General features: G+C 38.0%; 1 non-coding gene across 1 annotated transcript; it reads right to left on the reverse strand.

Moving 5' to 3' along the window:
* Nucleotides 1-15,114: 15,114 nt before the first annotated feature.
* LOC148760398 (small nucleolar RNA R71) lies at nucleotides 15,115-15,221 on the reverse strand. The gene has a single exon (XR_016023316.1). It is a non-coding gene; the product is annotated as a small nucleolar RNA R71 (small nucleolar RNA).
* Nucleotides 15,222-17,232: the final 2,011 nt, after the last annotated feature.

Consider the following 17,232-nt stretch of genomic DNA (forward strand, 5'->3'; position numbering starts at 1 on the left):
GCTGCATTATGTTGATATACATATATGCTTGAATATAATGTTGTGTAATTATGTTGACTCGGCTATGTGCGAGTAGGGAGTGTGCATAAGCCGAGGATGACCCGGTTATGTGCGAGTAGGGAGTGCGCATAATCCGGTGATGACCCAGCCATGTGCGAGTAGGGAGTGCGCATGAGCTGGTGATGATGATGATGATGAGCTGGTGATGATGATGATGGGTTGATGAGATGATGATGATGGGTATATACGTATATATATATATACATATGTAAATGTGTGTGATATAGCAAATTGATGGACAATGATTTATGGTTGTAATGTACGTAAAATTTGACACATTATACTTTGAGAATTTTCATGAATGTTAGGTTGATTTTATTAGTTTAGCAGGATGGCTATTGTTGAGTGAGGAAAAATGTTTCTCTTGTTGCTTTGTTTTCACTGCATCGAAATTCATGCTCGCTGTAGCGAAAAACTCTGGGGTTTGGAGGGGTTTTAAATAAGAATGAACTAAATTGCATTGTTTGAAACAAGTGCATCATGATTTTAAATTTTTCCTAATTGTTGCTTGTTCCCTTCCTTGTTCACTCACTGGGTTTATACTCACCATTTTCAAATTCATGTTTTCAGATCACGAGGTAGCCGATAATTAGGACGAGGTGTCCTTGTAGATCTGTGTACATCTTCTGGTAGGTGTCTAGGCATTCGGTAGCTGTATATCCATCCGAGTCACTCCGCTGGAGGTCGAGTATTATTTTGTTATGTATAGATGAACTTAAATGTAAATTTTAAAAGAGTAATGCCAGTACGAGTTGGCAATGTGTATCACTATTTTGACTCAAAGTCATGAAATACGACTTAGTGATAATAAATAGAATCATAAGTAAAATAAATAATAGGCTTGCTTGGGTTTAGTGGATTACGTCCATTGGACCCATGCGCCGGTCATGACCCGGAATTTGGGTCGTGACAGTATTGGTATCAGAGCCCTAGGTTTGTCTAGGTCCTAGAACTTCCTTTTTGTTAGTCCAGCGGAGAGTCGGGTCTTTATGTGGGAACTTCAGTTGTAAAGTGTGAACCGCGGCACATTTTACAACCAAATGACCGCATAGATTCCCTATCTTAGAAACCACCTGTTGCTTTAAGTATGATTATAATATGTGTTTAATAACAGGCGTTTGCTTTTGTCTAGGTAAGAATGCCGCCTAAGACACGAGCCGCCTCAAGACGGGCAGGGGAGCAAGATGTTCCCATTGAGATGGCAGATAGACCACGGGCATCCACCCAGAGAGGCCGAGGTAGACGTGGCAGGGTCACTAGGCCGGTGGGGTTGGATACGCCTGTGAGTAGGCAAGAAGAGGGACAGTCCTCAGGTGATGTAGATAGACACCCAGCTAGGGGTATTACTATTGAGGATTTGGCGGCAGGCCTACAGGGAGTTAACCGGGTTGTAGAGATGATGGCGACCCGCATGGAAGATATACAAAGGGTAGTAGAGGGGAGACCTACAGTACAAGAATCCCCTAGCTCCCAAGGACAGGCCGATCACCAACATCATGAGGAGGAGAGGGGATATCTAGATATTTCTCTTCCTGACTTTCTCAAGCTTAAGCCTCCAACATTTTCAGGGTCTGATGCATCGGAGAAACCCCAGGTTTTCTTGGATAAGATGGAGAAAATTTGTAAAGCCTTGGGATGTTCTAGTGTTCGGTCAGTTGAGCTAGCCGCTTTCCAATTAGAGGATGTGGCGCAGGAATGGTATAGCTCTTTATGTAGAGGCAGACCGACTAATGCAACACCGTTGGCTTGGAGTGAGTTCAGTGTAGCCTTCTTAGATCGATTCTTACCACTCAGTGTGCGTAATGCTAGAGCTAGAGAGTTTGAGACTTTGGTACAGACTTCAAGCATGACGGTGTCTGAGTATGACATCAAGTTCACGCAGCTAGCTCGTTATGCGCCCTATCTCGTTTCTACTGAGGAGATGAAGATTCAGAGATTTGTGGATGGGTTAGTGGAGCCATTATTTAGGGCTGTGGCATCCCGAGATTTCACTACCTATTCTGCAGCAGTGGATCGTGCTCAACGCATCGAGATGAGGACCAATGAGAGTAGGGCTGCGAGAGATAGAGCAAAAAGGGGCAAGACAGAGGGTTATCAGGGCCGTAGAGATTTCAGCAGTGGTGGTTCATCTTCTAGCCGTCAGGGTCCACAGAGGGACTCACGGTTACCGCAGCAGGGGAGTGACGCACCTGGTGCTAATATTAGGGTGGGACAGAGAACCTTCAATTCTAGGAGGCAGCAAGATTCTAGACAGAGTAGTCAAGTCATTCGCTCTTGTGATACTTGTGGGAGACGACATAGTGGACGGTGCTTCCTTACTACAAAAACTTGTTACGGGTGCGGTCAACCTGGGCATATTAGGAGGGATTGTCCGATGGCACATCAATCACCAGATTCTGCTCGTGGTTCCACTCAGCCAGCTTCATCTGCTCCGTCAGTTGCTGTCTCATCTGGCCGGGAGGTTAGTGGATCGAGAGGTAGAGGTGCGGGTACTTCCTCTCAAGGCAGACCATCTGGGTCCGGACATCAAAGTTCTATTGGTAGAGGCCAAGCGAGGGTGTTTGCTTTAACACAGCAGGAGGCTCAAACATCCAATGCCGTGGTCTCAGGTATTCTCTCCGTTTGTAATATGAATGCTCGAGTACTATTTGATCCTGGTGCTACCCATTCTTTTATCTCTCCATGTTTTGCATCTCGGTTGGGTAGAGGTCGTGTTAGGAGAGAGGAACAATTAGTGGTGTCTACTCCTTTAAAGGAGATATTTGTGGCCGAGTGGGAATATGAGTCTTGTGTAGTGCGAGTCAAGGATAAAGACACTTCGGTGAATCTAGTGGTGCTAGACACCTTAGACTTTGATGTAATCTTGGGGATGAATTGGTTATCACCCTGTCATGCTAGTGTGGACTGCTATCATAAATTGGTTAGATTTGATTTCCCCGGTGAACCATCATTTAGTATTCAAGGGGATAGGAGTAATGCTCCAACCAATTTGATATCGGTCATATCTGCCAGAAGATTATTACGACAGGGTTGTATAGGTTACTTGGCTGTTGTAAAGGATAGTCAGGCAAAGATTGGAGATGTAACTCAAGTGTCGGTGGTGAAGGAGTTCGTGGATGTATTTCCTGAAGAGCTACCAGGTTTGCCTCCTGAACGGGAGGTTGAGTTTTGCATAGATTTGATTCCCGACACTAGACCTATATCCATACCCCCATATAGAATGGCACCTGCAGAGCTTAAAGAGCTTAAGGATCAGTTGGAGGATTTGTTGGATAAAGGTTTCATACGACCTAGTGTATCCCCATGGGGAGCACCAGTGTTATTTGTGAAGAAGAAAGATGGGTCACTTAGGCTGTGCATTGATTATCGACAGCTTAATAAAGTGACGGTGAAGAATAAATATCCTCTCCCAAGGATAGATGATTTATTTGATCAACTACAAGGAGCACAATGTTTTTCTAAGATAGATCTGCGATCTGGGTACCATCAGTTGAGAATCCGGAACGAAGATATACCCAAGACCGCATTTCGAACAAGATATGGGCACTATGAGTTCTTAGTGATGTCATTTGGGCTCACGAATGCTCCTGCAGCCTTTATGGATTTGATGAACCGAGTGTTCAAACCTTATTTGGATAAGTTTGTAGTGGTGTTTATTGATGATATTTTGATATATTCAAAGAGTCGAGAGGAGCATGAGCAGCATCTTAAGATAGTGCTCCAAATTTTGAGAGAACATCGATTGTATGCTAAGTTCTCCAAGTGTGAGTTTTGGCTCGAAAGTGTTGCATTCTTGGGGCATGTGGTATCTAAGGAGGGGATACGAGTTGATACAAAGAAAATTGAAGCAGTGGAAAAATGGCCAAGGCCAACATCAGTTACGGAGATTAGAAGCTTTGTGGGTTTAGCTGGCTATTATCGTCGCTTTGTGAAAGACTTCTCCAAAATAGTTGCCCCTTTGACTAAGCTGACACGTAAAGATACAAAATTTGAGTGGTCTGATGCTTGTGAGAATAGTTTTGAGAAGCTTAAGGCATGTCTCACCACAGCTCCAGTGTTAAGCCTGCCGCAAGGCACAGGGGGTTACACGGTGTTTTGTGATGCATCGGGGGTTGGTTTAGGATGTGTATTGATGCAACATGGGAAGGTGATTGCGTATGCATCTAGGCAACTTAAAAGGCATGAGCAGAATTACCCCATACACGATTTGGAAATGGCAGCAATCGTGTTTGCCTTAAAGATTTGGAGACATTACTTGTATGGTGAGACTTGCGAGATATACACGGACCACAAAAGTCTGAAGTATATATTTCAGCAGAGGGATCTTAACTTACGGCAACGTAGATGGATGGAGTTGCTAAAGGATTATGATTGTACTATTCTTTATCATCCCGGTAAGGCCAATGTAGTGGCGGATGCCTTGAGTCGAAAATCAATGGGAAGCTTGGCACATATTTCCATTGGTAGGAGATCTTTGGTTAGAGAGATCCATAGCTTGGGAGACATAGGTGTGCGTTTGGAAGTTGCGGAGACAAATGCTTTGCTAGCACACTTTAGAGTGAGGCCTATTTTAATGGACAGGATTAAAGAAGCACAAAGTAAAGATGAGTTTGTGATTAAGGCCTTAGAGGATCCTCAGGGTAGGAAAGGAAAAATGTTTACTAAAGGCACAGATGGAGTGTTGAGGTATGGAACCAGACTTTATGTGCCTGATGGTGACGGGTTGAGGAGAGAAATATTAGAGGAAGCACACATGGCAGCTTATGTGGTACATCCAGGGGCTACAAAAATGTATCAAGATTTGAAAGAGGTGTATTGGTGGGAAGGACTTAAGAGAGATGTAGCTGAGTTTGTCTCCAAGTGCCTGGTTTGTCAGCAGGTTAAGGCCGAGCATCAAAAGCCTGCAGGGCTACTACAGCCATTACCAGTACCCGAGTGGAAGTGGGAACATATTGCTATGGACTTTGTAACGGGTTTGCCTCGAACCAGTGGGGGATATGATTCAATTTGGATAGTAGTGGACCGGTTAACAAAGTCAGCTCATTTTCTTCCGGTTAAGACTACTTATGGGGCTGCCCAATATGCTCGAGTTTATGTGGATGAGATAGTGCGACTACATGGTATTCCCATTTCTATAGTATCTGACAGAGGAGCTCAGTTTACTAGTAGGTTTTGGGGAAAGTTGCAAGAAGCATTGGGCACTAAGTTGGATTTCAGCACAGCTTTCCACCCTCAGACTGATGGACAATCTGAACGGACCATACAGACATTGGAGGATATGTTGAGGGCTTGTGTGATAGACCTTGGTGTCAGGTGGGAACAATATTTACCCTTAGTGGAATTTGCCTACAACAACAGTTTCCAAACTAGCATCCAAATGGCACCATTTGAGGCCTTATATGGACGAAGATGTAGGTCACCCATTGGATGGCTAGAGGTGGGAGAAAGGAAACTTTTGGGGCCTGAATTGGTGCAGGATGCAACCGAGAAAATACACATGATCCGTCAAAGGATGTTAACAGCACAAAGTAGACAGAAATCATATGCTGATAACCGACGGAGAGACTTGGAGTTCCAAGTAGGAGATCATGTATTTTTGAAAGTTTCGCCAACTAAAGGGGTAATGAGGTTTGGCAAGAAAAGGGAAGTTAAGTCCTCGGTATATAGGGCCATTCGAGATCTTAGAAAAGGTTGGAGCGGTGGCTTATCGTTTGGCATTACCACCAGACCTCTCTAATATTCATCCCGTGTTTCATGTGTCCATGCTTAGGAGGTACAACCCAGATCCATCACATGTAATACGGTATGAAACAATTCAGTTGCAAGATGATCTAACCTATGAGGAACAACCGGTAGCTATCCTTGATAGGCAAGTTAAAAAGCTCCGTTCAAAGGATGTAGCCTCAGTGAAAGTGTTGTGGCGGAATCACACTAGCGAGGAGGTAACGTGGGAAGCTGAGGATGAGATGCGGACAAAGCATCCACACCTCTTCGATATGTAAAGGTAAGCCACTCTACATTGAATTTAAATTCGGGGACCGAATTTTTATTAGTGGGGGAGAATGTGAGACCCTGTCAAGCTCGATTAAAAGACGGTATTGTATCGAGTGGTACAACTAAGTTAAATCGAGCCTTGAACTAGTTCAAATAGAAATTCTAAGAGGAATTTGAAAATTTGAAAACCAACAGAATGGTTTAGAATAGTGATTTGGAGTTCAAGGTCCAGTTTGGAGTCCATCAGAAAATTGACCAATTAGGGACAAAACGGTCATTTTACCATTTGATGATTAAATGGAGATTTTTAGCCAAGATTTGATCACATTTGACCAAGAATAATTATATGAAATATAATTATGATTATTGGAGTATAAAATGATGTTTAGTAGTGAAAAATTGTGATTCCCGGTATTTATAGAGTAGAAGGGCAAAATGGTAATTTTGCCACTAGTGGACTAAACGAAAATTTTTTTAAACAATTTTTGCCCCATTTGGTTAATATTGATCAATAGTAGTGTTATTTTAGGTTGAAAAGTAGAAATAATGAGATTCCGGTACATTTCGGAGTATAAGGGCAAAATCGTAATTTTTTTGTCTCGGGGGCAAATCAGTAAAATTTTCGGCCCAGCACTTGTCAAGACCAAGGGATTTTAATTGTGGTAGGATTGGATAAATACCAGAATATTTGTGGTGGAAAATTAAGAAGAAAAAGTCAAAAAGTTAAAATTTTGGCCAATAAGCATGTGACACATGGCATGCTTGATTATTTTATTATTTTCTATAGAAATCAGCCCATTAAATCCCCAATTCCCTCACCATATTCGGCCTAGACATCCAGCAACCAGAAAAAAGGAAGAACAAAAGGAAAAACAAGAAAACCTAGGTGGAAATTCAAAGAAAAAGTGAAGAAATCAAGGAAACAAGCTAGGTAAGTTAAAATTTCTTTAATTCTCCTTGATACCTAGCTTACCCATGCTTTTGTTCTTGATTTCCATGGTTGAATATTGAGTTATCATGATGAATTCAATTCTGAAAAATGGGTATGGAAGAGGAATTGTTGTTGGAATAATTTGATTTTAGACTATGTTAGTGTTTAGGGATAGTTAAGCATGGTTATGAACAAAAACACAAAAGAAATATTTAATTTCTCTAGGGTTCCTTGTTGGCTGAACCATGAGGGCTGAATATCAATGGGGTATTGTTTTTATTTCAAGGAAAATGGCATGGAAAATGATGAAGTAAGGTGAAACGGTTATGTAGAAAAAATTCGATGCTAGTACACCAAATGACCAAAATTTTTTTCTATAAGGAATTGTGAGGGTTCTAATGCTGAATTTGGCTTTATTTAAATGTATGTGGTAAATTAAGGTATTAGAGGAGAAATGAATTAATTTAGAGGTGATTTGGACACAATCGTCGATTAATCGGGTGATCGGTCGAATTTAATCGATACCGTGATTAAGCGGTAATCGGGTATATTTGTGCATTTACATATCAAGCATTAGTAGTTTAAATTAATTTATATCAATTTAGGGACAATATAGTAAATTCCTCGACTTGGTTATTTGTCAAGGTGGTGAGACGTCCGGAAAAGGCAAAGGAATTACGCCTGAGGACTATTAGTCAGAGTTCACCCGGAATCCGAATTTTCGACACCTGTGAGTGGACTGCCTATCAAAATTGTTTTGGGAATATGACTATTTTGAACAAAGTGTTTGAATGATTTTATGAAATTTTTCATGAAAATGAATGCCTTGGGAACAAGCTTTTGAGAAAAGGTTTATGTTATGAAATGTGGTTATTATGGATTTCTATGTGGCTGCATTATGTTGATATACATATATGCTTGAATATAATGTTGTGTAATTATGTTGACTCGGCTATGTGCGAGTAGGGAGTGTGCATAAGCCGAGGATGACCCGGTTATGTGCGAGTAGGGAGTGCGCATAATCCGGTGATGACCCAGCCATGTGCGAGTAGGGAGTGCGCATGAGCTGGTGATGATGATGATGATGAGCTGGTGATGATGATGATGGGTTGATGAGATGATGATGATGGGTATATACGTATATATATATATACATATGTAAATGTGTGTGATATAGCAAATTGATGGACAATGATTTATGGTTGTAATGTACGTAAAATTTGACACATTATACTTTGAGAATTTTCATGAATGTTAGGTTGATTTTATTAGTTTAGCAGGATGGCTATTGTTGAGTGAGGAAAAATGTTTCTCTTGTTGCTTTGTTTTCACTGCATCGAAATTCATGCTCGCTGTAGCGAAAAACTCTGGGGTTTGGAGGGGTTTTAAATAAGAATGAACTAAATTGCATTGTTTGAAACAAGTGCATCATGATTTTAAATTTTTCCTAATTGTTGCTTGTTCCCTTCCTTGTTCACTCACTGGGTTTATACTCACCATTTTCAAATTCATGTTTTCAGATCACGAGGTAGCCGATAATTAGGACGAGGTGTCCTTGTAGATCTGTGTACATCTTCTGGTAGGTGTCTAGGCATTCGGTAGCTGTATATCCATCCGAGTCACTCCGCTGGAGGTCGAGTATTATTTTGTTATGTATAGATGAACTTAAATGTAAATTTTAAAAGAGTAATGCCAGTACGAGTTGGCAATGTGTATCACTATTTTGACTCAAAGTCATGAAATACGACTTAGTGATAATAAATAGAATCATAAGTAAAATAAATAATAGGCTTGCTTGGGTTTAGTGGATTACGTCCATTGGACCCATGCGCCGGTCATGACCCGGAATTTGGGTCGTGACAGTACAGCTACTGAGATACCATAGTACCTACCAAGAAGGCGAGCATATGTGTGCGACTCAATCTAGGTCCCAACTGCCTCCAAATCTGCAAACATGAATTTTAAATACATGAGTATAAAACTCAGTAAGTGAACATAAGAAGGGAACAAGCAATCAATAGGAAGAATTTGGAAATCATGATGCACTTGTTTCAAAAACAATATAATTGATTTAGTTTGTTACTAAAAATCCTTCATTTCAAACTTTGATTAATAACCTCATAGTGTTGCAAAAACCCAAGATCAACCCATGAGGTTAAATGTGTGAAAAATATGTCAAAATCAAGCAAGGTATCAAGCATGGCAGCAAGTTATCAAGCATGGCAGCAAGTTTCTCACTGCAGCGAGATTTAGGGGCCAAAACAGAAAGTTTCTCGCTGTAGTGAGAAAAAGTGTCAATTTGCATATGTTTAAGTTTTTCAATCATATCTCCCATTACAGAAGTCCAATTGACCTGATTTTTAAACCATTAGAAAGATAAGAGGCATGGATACAACTTTAATGTTTACCACGTTTCCCAATTCAGATAGGAAGGTGGTCAAAATCTTCATTAAAGTGAAAGCACTGCACTAGAACCCGAGATTTACTTGCTGCAGCGAGATTTATTCTAGCTGCAGCGAGTTGTTGGCTGCCAAAACAAAATGTTTCTCGCTATAGCGAAAAGCAGGGCACTTAAGTGTAAAAAGGACCTCCTTTGCACTAAAAATCCATTTGGTGTTGCAATAAAAATCAATTTGCAAGAAAATGGGAAATTCTCAAGATTCATCATGCCAATTTCAACATGCCAAATTTTCACATGCATTACAATCAAATACCATATTTATGAGCTTTTATTCCATAAACATATATACACATATATACATAGATAAATGCCAATACCACCATCGTCTCATCCGACTCATGTGCATCCCCCCACACGTGCACAGTCAGTGCCATCGTGTGCATCCCCCCACATCGTGCACATGGGTACTCTCATCATCCAACTCCCTCACCACCATCATCACCGGCCTGTGCATCCCCCCACATCATGCACACGCACAATTATCATTATCACACAATATCCACCATAAATGCATAACATATATATATATATATACCAACACAATGTAGTAGTACAAGAATCCATAACAGCCACATGTCACAACATAGAAACAATTTATCAAGGGCTTGTTCCCAAGGCACCCGTTTTAAGAAAAAATTTTGGATAAAATCATTCAAAGATCTTGTGCAAATACATTCACATTCCCAAAACCATTTTGAAATGCAAGTTCACTCACTGGTCTTATTGATTCTTTTGCTTGACTTTAACCTTAACTAAAGCTCCAAATGGACATGTGAGGCCTTAGTGGAACCTATACACACACAACATCACAACCAACCCAAATTGGCATTAATACACTCTCAAAAGCTATTTCCTAATTCAAGCTCAACTAGTTATTCCTAACTAGCTCCCAATTACCATTAAGTGGCTATTTGTTTACTTTACTCTTGTCATTCTAAAAATAATTAACAATCTCAACAATAGATTAACTCACCACTCTAATCATCAACCATCATCAACAACTTGAAAATTTAACCTAATTCATTACTCACCTTGGTGGTTTTTTGTAATTGAATTCCTTTTCAAAAGCTTCCAAGCTACTATGGCAAGTCTCTTTTTCTCTCTCTAAAACTTTTAACTAGTGAGAGAAAGTACTGAACAAAGATTTTTGAGGGTTTTAAGGTGGGAGAGTGAAAAAGCAAAAAGGTTTTATGAAAAGGTGCACAAAAGCATGAAAATTAAAGCTAGAGAGAGAAAGTTATGGAAGTTGCAAAGCAAGCTTCCATGGAGGATAAAAGGAACGTGAAAGGGAAGGAAGAAAAAGAAGGGGAAGCTGCTAGAGCTCAGATATTTATGCTTCAAGTTAATCCAAATTTTCACAGAAATTACCAAAATGGCTTTAACATGGTGGTTTTGTCTTCCTCCCATCCTTTGTGCAACCTTTTTGCTCTTTTGACACTGAAACAAAGTCCATAATAGTCTAAAGGTACTCGAGTTGACAAAACTTGAAAATTTATACTTGAGATGTAAAATGACCATTTTGCCCCTATTGTGAAAATTATCATTATTTTTATCTTCCTCATTTATTTATCATCATAAGCATCATTTATTCATTCCTTAGGCATATTTAGACCATAGTAGCATAAAAAAAACCCACTCGTAAGAGCTTACCAATAGAAATTACGAAATTACCTATGGTCTGCATTATCGAGTCTACTTCTAGTTTCGTGTCTATAGAGATCGAGATTTCATAGCTTCGCTTCTGAATTACCCTTTTTAACTCAGTAATTAACCTCAATTGGCATTCGTAAACTTTATTAGCCACTGTATCAAAATACGGGGTACTACATTGTTAAAGAACAAGTTAATTGAACATCACTTGTTATGAGAACTCCATTTAGTATTTCACTTAAATGTCTATGGAATATATGCTCTTGTCATAGTTGTGCAACTAGTCCTTAGACTTGAGACACCATATCATCTTGTTTGGGGAATGACATACTTTGATTTCACCCTTATGAGTTTAGAGGCGACCATATGCCTAAACAGGGTGTTTTTAGGTATGCCATGAAGCATACCAAGGTGAATGACTAGTCAAGAAAGGATTCATCACCCCAAGTGAGATAAGGGGATGTATCTTAGTTGTTCTCAATTCTTGATTAACTTGTATAAAGTCTTTGGGCAAAGCATGATGAATTTGAACAAAGGTAGCTTCCTAAATTCATAGCGTTAGTCAAGATTATGAGAACTAATATGGAATGTCATAAGTAGACATCGAGCCATGCTTAATGACATATCCAAGATATTTGATGAAAGGACCGTATTGCACTGAGAGGCTTAACACTGAAGGGCTTTGTCAAATTCTTTAATTGACTTTCTAACATTTTGGTGGTCATGATGTATTGCTAGATGTTGCACACGATCTATAAATACAAATCAATTATCCAATTGATATTTGATTAAGATTTATATTTATTGCCAACATGTTAGAAGCCTAATAGGTTGTGAGACCTCGACCTTCACAAACATGTAGCGGAGGTAGACCCTATGATGTGGAGTAGGGGTAGTTTGGTCATTTTCCTAGCGAGATCCTAAAAGTGGGTTTTCTAATATTATTAAGGCCTAATTAGGCCTAAGACATAAATGAATGATGAAAATAAGGATAAAATGATGAAGGAAATAGAAATAATGATGATTTCTAACATAGGGGCAAAATGGTCATTTTTCATCTCGAGTCAAAATTTTTAAGTTTTCATGAACTCGAGTATTTCTAGACTATTATGGACTTTATCTCAGTGTCAAAAGAGTAAAAGGATTGCATAAAGGATTGAAGGAAGACAAAGCCAACTTGTTATGGGTATTTTCATAATTTAAGTGAAGTTTGGATAAGCTTAGGCTATAAATATCTCATTTCTCCAGCAGCTTCCTCATTTTTCTAGCAGCTTCTTGTTCTTCTTCCTCCCATTTCATGTTTCTTCATCTTCCATGGAAGCCTCCCTTAAAGCTTCCATAACTTTCTCTTTCTAGCTTCAATTTTCATGCTTTTGAGCACTTTTTCATAGAACCTTTTGTGCTCTTTCAATCTCCCACCTTAAAACCCTCAAAAGTCTTTGTTCAACACTTTCTCTCATTACCTGGAAGTTTAAGAGAAAAAGAGAGACTTGCCATAGTAGCTTGAAAACTCTTGAAAAGGAGTTCAACTATAAGTCCACAAAGGTGAGAGATGAGTTAAGGTTGATTTTAGGTGGTTAGAAATGGCTAATAATTAGAATTGTGGGTTGTTATATTTTTTATGGTTATATTGTGTGTGATAGCTTCCAACGAGGCCTTACATGTCCGTTTGAAGCAATAATCGAAACTAGAGTCAATTAAAGATTTAACAAATATTAGTGAGTGAACTTGCATCAAATTGTTTTTGAGAAATACATATGTGTTGGGATGAAGCATTTAAATGATTTTACTTGGCTTTTCATTAAATTATGCATAGGAACAAGCCCTTGATAAAATGATGTGATGTTGTGAAAATGTGAAATGTGTAAAAAGATGAATCCATGTGCTCCTATATTATGTTGGTATGTATATATATGAATAAATGATAATTCTATTTTATAGAATTATTTTATTTCAATTTTGTTATTAAATATTAGCTAAGTCCTTAATTTTCAATTATAATTTACTTATTTTTAGTTTTTTTATAATTAGGTTACTTTTAAGTTAGTTATTTTAATTTTATGTTATTCCTTTTAATTTGGTTATTATTCATTAGTTTTTATATTTTTTTGTAGGATTAAAAGTGATTGGGCTTAATTTTGGAAAGTAAGGTGTAGATAGACCTAGAATCTGCTTGCGTATGTTTTAGTACTTTGGCCATATCTCAAGCTATAGAACTTCAAATGATGAGATTCTTGAACCATTTGAAAGCTAGGAGACAGAGATACAACTTTCATGCATATCACTTTTCCCAGTTCTGCTTTGAAGATAGAGAAAATTGCGTCGGAAAAATGGCCGGATGTACTGTGTCGGGAATGAAAATTTGTAAAGACTGATAATTAATTTTTGGGCCTTTTATTACACTCTTAAGCCCAATTAAACCCTAGGTTAGCGTAAGGAACTTTAGGTTTAGTCTATTAGTATAAATAAGATATGTTGAACAACATTAAGTAGACAACTTTTGAGAGATTCAAGAAGTTACAAGTTGAGGTTGAAACTTGGAGATCAAGCCGAAAAATATTGTTTTGTTTTCTTCCTTACCTTTTATCTTTCTTAATGCTTTCAATGGTTAAATTTTATACAATGTTATTTTATTTTGCAATTATGAGTTGCTAAATTTCTTTTTCTAGGATTGTAATTAAACCACATGTAGTCTAAATTTTTAATCTCTTTCTTACTTATCTTTAATGGGATTTGAATTGTTTATTCCAATCTGTTCTTAATGCTTTTAATTGCTTGGCCACCAATTAAATTGATCTAGGAACCTAAACAAATTTGGGAAAGGGAGTTTAGAGTACACTTAAATTGGGATAGCATATGATCATATTAATTGATTTGCGTATAGGATAGGGATATACCTATAGGCCATATGTAGCCAAATTAGAGCCTGAACTTAATGAGTCTATTTGAATTTCATTTCACATAGAGATATAGTGTTTTGATTAAAATAGATATTTTTATAGGACGAGTTGGGAGACCCTTATAAATAATAGAGGACTCTACGTTAGCAATTCAACCCATTGAAATAAGTTAAGGAAGAGAGGTAAGATTTAGATGAAGTGTGAGGGATATTGTAATCCTAGGATTGTTTGATTTGATATTTTTTCAAGTTATTATTATTTTGATTTTCTTGTTGGTTTTAATTTTAGTTAATTAATAAATTTTGATTGTTTAGATAAGATTGAATTGTTCTAATTTTAGTAATTAGTAAAATTTTAGATCAATTCCCTATGGGATCGATACCCTGCTTGCTAATATATTATCTATTCGATACGTATACTTACGTAGTAGGATTTTAACTGACAAGTTTTTGGTGCCGTTACCGGGGAATTATTTCTAGATTTATTACTAATACTAATACAAAGCAATTTAGTCTTACTTCAAAATTTATTTTCCTTGTTTTAATTTTAGCTTTTGTTTTCTTGCAGATATCTTTGGTCATTGTATGCAAAGAAGAGACAACTTGAATCTTGTTCTTTTTGATCTTGAGATAGAAAGAACTTTCAAAAGACGTCGAAGGGAGAATTTACAAGTTGTAGCTTTAAATCAGACAATAGCCGAGGATAACATTAATAATGGTAATAATGCCATTAATGTGGTTCCCAAAGCAAATAGAGCATTACGAGATTATGCAGTTCCTCTGTTGCAAGGTTTGCACCAAAGCATTAGGAGACCTTCCATCAACGCAAATAATTTTGAAATTAAACTAGCCTATATTCAGATGATTCAGTCTTCAGTCCAGTTTGGTGGGTTAACCAGTGATGATCCTAATGCTCATTTAGTAAATTTCCTAGAGATTTGCGATACTTTTAAATACAATGGAGTAACTGATGATGCTATTAGATTGAGACTATTTTCATTCTCTCTTAGGGATAAAGCAAAAAGCTGGCTTAATTCACTACATAATGGGTCTATCACTACATGGGAGGAATTGGCTCAAAAGTTTCTCGCAAAGTTCTTTCCACCTGCAAAGACTGCAAAGTGGAGGAACGATATCACCTCATTCACACAATTCGATGGTGAGTCCTTGTATGAAGCTTGGGAGAAGTTTAAAGAACTACTACGAAGATGACCACATCATGGGCTTCTTGATTGGCTGCAAGTTTAGACATTCTACAATGGGCTGATTGGGTCAATTAAAACCACAATTGATGCTGTTGCTGGTGGGCATTGATGAGTAAGAATGCGACAGATGCTTATAATTTGTTGGAAGAGATGGCTTCAAATAATTATCAATGGCCTTCAGAAAAGTCGAGTTCAAGAAAAGCTGTTGGAACCTATGAAATTGATGCAATGAGCAACTTAGCCGCACAAGTGGCTGCACTGTCCAAGAAGATTGACACAATAGGAGTTCATGCAGTTCAAAATTCAATTTGTGAGATGTATGGGGATGGCCATTCAAATGATCAATGTCCATACAATTCTGAATCAGTCCCGTTTGTAGGGAACTTTAACAGATAGCAGAACAACCCATATTTCAATACTTATAATCCTGGTTGGAGAAACCATCCCAATTTTTCATGGAATAATAATGCAGGGCCTTCCAATCTAAAACCCAACATGCCTCCAGGATTTCAACAACAAGTTAGACCACCAGTTCCTGAAAAGAAGCCCTAAGTGGAAAAACTTCTCTTGCAGTATATATCCAAGAATGATGCGATAATTCAAAGCTTTTGAGCATCCTTGAGAAATCTTGAAACCCAAATGGGACAGCTTGCAAATTCCATCAACAATAAACCTTAAGGTTCTCGACCTAGTGACACATAAATCAATCCTAAAGGTAAGGAACAATGCCAAGCAATCACTTTAAGGAGTGGAAAAGAGATTGAAGAAGTGAATGAAAAAGCAGATGAACCTAAGAATGAAGTTGTTGATAGGGAAGGAATGTACGAAAAAGAGAGTGAAGTCAAACAGAAAGAAGATGTCAAGGCTAAAAATCATGGAATTTCTCAAGTCATCCATCCTCCACCACCTTTTCCCAAAGGCTCCAAAAGCAAAAGTTGGAAAAGCAATTTCAGAAGTTCATCAATGTCTTCAAGAAATTACACATAAATATCCCTTTTGCTGAAGCTTTGGAACAAATGCCCAGTTATGTCAAGTTCTTGAAGAACATCCTCTCCAAAAAGAGAAAGCTAGGTGAGTTTGAAACTGTTTCCCTTACAGAAAAGTGTAGTGCAATTATCCAAAACAAGCTGCCACCAAAACTCAAAGATCTAGGTAGTTTCACAATCCCTTGCATTATTGGTAATTTATTTTTTGCAAAAGCTTTAACTGATTTAGGTGCAAGTATCAATTTAATGCCTTGGTAAATTTTTGAGAAACTTGGTTTGGGAGAATGCAAACCCACTTCTATAACTTTGCAACTGGTTGGTCGTTCTTATGTGTACCCAAGGGGAATTATTGAAAATGTTCTTGTCAAGGTAGATAAATTTATTTTTCTAGTTGAATTTATAGTTCTTGACATGGAAGAAGATAGGGAAATTCCAATCATTCTTGGGAGGCCATTCTTAGCAATTGCTAGAGCTTTGATTGATGTTGAAAAAGGTGAGCTCACTTTAAGAGTTCAAGACCAACAGTTAACATTTAATATTTTCAAAGCTTTAAAATTGCCTGTGACATCTGAAGACTGTTTTTCTGTGAGTGTAGTGAACAATTTGACACATGATGTTTTCTTAGAAGAAAATTCCAATGATCCTCTTAAAGCATGTTTAGTTACTAACTCTGATAGGGATGATGATGAGTTTATTGAATATTCAAATTTGTTGAATGCTCACTCCAGATTTAGAACTAATTATCAATTTGAGTCTTTAGATATTTTAGCTTCTTTGGTGCCAACTTCTAAGCCTTCCATTGAGGAGCCACCTATTTTGGAACTCAAACCTCTACCAACACACTTGAGGTATGCTTTTCTTGGAAAATCTTTCACTCATCTGGTTATTATTTCTGATGCTCTTACTAGCTTGCAAGAGGAGAAGTTATTGAGAACACTTAGAGAATTCAAGAAAGCAATAGGGTGGACCATAACTGATATTAAAGGAATTAGCCCTTCTATTTGCATGCATAAAATTCTTCTTGAGGAAGATCACAAAGCCACAAT

Source organism: Theobroma cacao, chromosome 10, assembly GCF_053813885.1.
Source record: "Theobroma cacao isolate CCN51 chromosome 10, ASM5381388v1, whole genome shotgun sequence".
Lineage (NCBI taxonomy): Eukaryota > Viridiplantae > Streptophyta > Magnoliopsida > Malvales > Malvaceae > Theobroma > Theobroma cacao.